Source organism: Chinchilla lanigera, unplaced genomic scaffold (assembly GCF_000276665.1).
Source record: "Chinchilla lanigera isolate Chin_1 unplaced genomic scaffold, ChiLan1.0 scaffold00077, whole genome shotgun sequence".
In the NCBI taxonomy this organism is placed as follows: domain Eukaryota; kingdom Metazoa; phylum Chordata; class Mammalia; order Rodentia; family Chinchillidae; genus Chinchilla; species Chinchilla lanigera.
In genome coordinates, this window is record NW_004955478.1 from 4,445,436 (window position 1) to 4,448,737 (window position 3,302).

The 3,302-nt window shown below is 50.6% G+C and overlaps 1 protein-coding gene across 8 annotated transcripts in view; it reads right to left on the minus strand.

Annotated features, from left to right (window-relative positions):
• Arsg (arylsulfatase G) overlaps positions 1-3,302 on the minus strand; it is a 148,891-nt gene that overhangs the window by 118,767 nt on the left and 26,822 nt on the right. The window contains exon 1 of one of the 8 annotated variants that reach the window (XM_013503200.1): positions 2,676-3,261. The exons of the other annotated variants lie outside the window; for them this stretch is intronic. The gene's annotated coding sequence lies outside the window, so the exon portion shown is untranslated. Of the gene's footprint in view, positions 1-2,675; positions 3,262-3,302 lie in introns of those variants that run through there. 8 annotated transcript variants of the gene reach the window in all.

Below are 3,302 nucleotides of genomic sequence, written 5' to 3' on the forward strand. Positions count from 1 at the left end.
ATCACCATCACTACCATCACCATCATCACCATCAAAATCATCTCTATCACCACCATCACCATCACCACCATCAACATCATCACCATCACTACCATAAGCAGCAGCAGCAACAGCAGCAGCATCATAGTAATCATCAGAATTAGCTGTGCCTCAGAAACCAAATCTTTACGCCTGCCCTTCCCTACAAACTTGTCAAATGGGTGTGCAGGGGTGCCAAGCCACAAGATTAACCCAGCACACCTACCAGACCATCTGTACTCTGAAAATATTCTTAGGTAACAATTCATAAGGTTTTCTGCCAACTAGAGAAGCAGATATTAAGCCTTTGTTTTTTTAGTTTGTTTTGGGGGTAACAGGGGTCAAAAGCAGGGCCTAGCATTGGACACCAGGCAAGCGCTCTAGCATTGAGCTGCATTCCCCCTAAGACTTCTTCAGATTTTATTTTAAGGCAGGGTCTCACTAAATTGCCTAAAGTGGCCTCAAACTTGGATCCTCCTGTCTCAGCCTCCGAGTGGCTGGGATTACAAGCAGGGACTACGGCACCCAGCTGCCATGAAAGTTTTTAAAAATGAATGCACCTCAACTGATTACAAATCTCTTGCCTGGAATACAGGCCCTCAGCTGAAAGGAACAGAGACAGGAAGGAGGAGAATGGAAAGGTAAGTGATGGGAACCTCCCCTAGAAGGCCCCCCGCATAATTCCCCTCTTCTGTGGCTGCCCTGAAGACCCAACGGCCAAAAGCAAGCTTGCTGGACCCTCCCCTCTGTGTTCCAGACCAGATTCCTTTCAACGGACTTACCCAAGTTGAAGTTCTCACAGGCTGGAAAATGTGGGGAGCTTATTTGCAAGCCAGGATCATATCTGCCTAGCAACCCAGCCCGAATACTTGAGGGGCTAAACGTGGACAGAGAACCAGCAGGCCAACTTTGCACAAAGCAATCTGTTCTCATGCAAATGCCCCTAAGCAAGGATAGAAAGGACAGAGCCCTGGACATCTCAGGGAGCCAGTTTTTCCCGAAAAGATGCTGAGCGACTCTTTAAGGGCACCATGACAGCCTTGCCCCCTGTAAAGGAAGGGCTGGAGGGGGCTCTGCCTGCCGACTGGGCTCCATCAGACCTGCAGAAGCAGCGAAGAGACGCCCGAACCCTGTACTTAATTTCCTGACCCTTCTGATCCTGTACTCCAGACTCCAAAGGTTCTTTTGTTCTTGTTTAGAACTAAACAGTTAATTTTATTTGGGGGGTTTTGATTAGCATGGTAATGCAGTACTTTCCCTGGATGAGGGAAAACAAGTAGCAGTTCTCATGCTTGGCCTCACTAGGGAACAAAATGAAGCCAGTCTCTAACCAGGGCAGGCAAAAATCACCTGCCTGTGGCTAGCAAGGCTGGGTAGCTCCATCTCCGGGACCCAGACGGCTGATGTCAGCTCCGGATGAGCTCTTGTTGCAAACAGGGCTGCTGTGTATCTACTAATGTGGTCTCACCCGGGCGCATCCTTCAGTGCTCTGTGCCTCAGCTTCCCTCATCTATAAAACGGAAATAGCGAGTGTCATGTGTACGGGTTGCTGACGGGGTCAAAAGTCACACAGATGGCACTTCCTACAATGTTGGGGACCAAGAAAACATAAACATACTAACTGTAACTAATGCTAACAAAAATAAGATCAATACACATTAGCAGTGACACTATATTATACACAAGCCCCCCTCCAGCTAGATTTCACTTGATCAGATATGGGCAACTGAGTTTTCCAATACTAAAACATGAGACCCTAAATATCAAAGGTTAGGATTACAGGACCTTCAATTTTAACAGTGAGTGTTTCATTTTAGTGATTAAAATATTTTTTTTCCTTTTTTTTTTTTTTTTTGAGATAGGGTCTCACTATGTAGTACAGGCTGGCCTTGAACTTGGGGTGATCCCTCTGCCTCAGCCTCTCCAGTGCTGGGATCTCAAGCATGGGCCACCATACCTGGGCTATAATCCATTTCTTAATATCAGCACATGTGGATTTTCTGAGGAACAACTCAAAAGGCTCTCTGGGTATATGTAGCAGTCCTAATAATAACAAGAACTAATCCGTGCCTAGGATTTACCTTATGCCAATCACGATGACCTACATTTTGCTGGTATTATAAAATAAAATATGGGAATTATTTCCATTTCACAGATTTGGTGCTCAACCCTCTCCAAAATTAAATCAGTCCTTCAAGATTCCAAAACTGGGTGTGGGCCTGCAACTGGGAAGGCTGAGGCAGGAGAATCACCGAGTTTAAGGCCAGCCTGTGTTACACAGTGAGTTCAAAGCCAGCCTGAACACATATCGAGACCCTGCCTCAGAATAAAATAAAATAACAAAACAAAATAAAATCCTGCAAAACTACTTTAGATGCACACAGTGGCCATCACCAGCAACTCTGCACCAACACAACCAGCTCCCTACCTAACCCACACGGGAGTTTAACAGCAAAGAATGGCATTTAATCCAGCAAACCGGATCCCCAGATCGTGAGGGAACTCAGTGACCAAGGAACAATTTTTATTAAAATGCAGATCCCCGGCTTCCCCCCGGCGGCAATCCTCCGTGCACACTCCCCAAGTAGGCTCTCTGAAGTTTCTGACATTAGAACCACATTCTCTGAACCAACTCCTTTCGAGGGAACGACCCGTACCAAAGTCCGCAGGACTACGCGGAGAACGCGGCCTTTGCTCCGGAGCGCTCCGATTTGCCCTGGGGCTGTGATGTGGTGCACCAGAATCCAAGTTTCCGCCGTCTTGGGCTCGGAAATGCCTGCGATCCTTTGACACACGATTTGTTCCTTTGAGGAATTCCTATCTCAGGTATCCCGTGCACCATCAGCGTAGTTTACAGCGGCCTTAAGACCTGGCACTTCGGGGTGAGGGGCAGCCGCCCCCTAAACCTGCGGGTCCCCTGCGCGGGGATCCCGGGCCGGCAGCCTGCACCTGCGCGGGGAGGCGCGCGCGCGCGGGCCGGGGATGCTGACTCAGCCAGGCTGAGCACATCCCTCTCGCGCAGCGCGGATGCTGTGGCTGCTCCCGCTGCAGCAAAATGGGGGGAAGGCAGCGCGGCACCCGAAGGAGCCGGGCGGCGTGCTCCCCGGGGCCCACTGCGGCACTCCGTCCGCACCCCCGGAAGGGGAACCGCGGGGGTGCGCGAGTTGGCGGCATCGGGGGAAGCGGGCGCTGGAGCAGGAACTCGGGCGCCGCGCGCGCAGCTCACACCCAAACTGGAAGGAACCTGTTCTGCCCGGGGCGAGCGCGGAGCCGCCGCTCCCGCC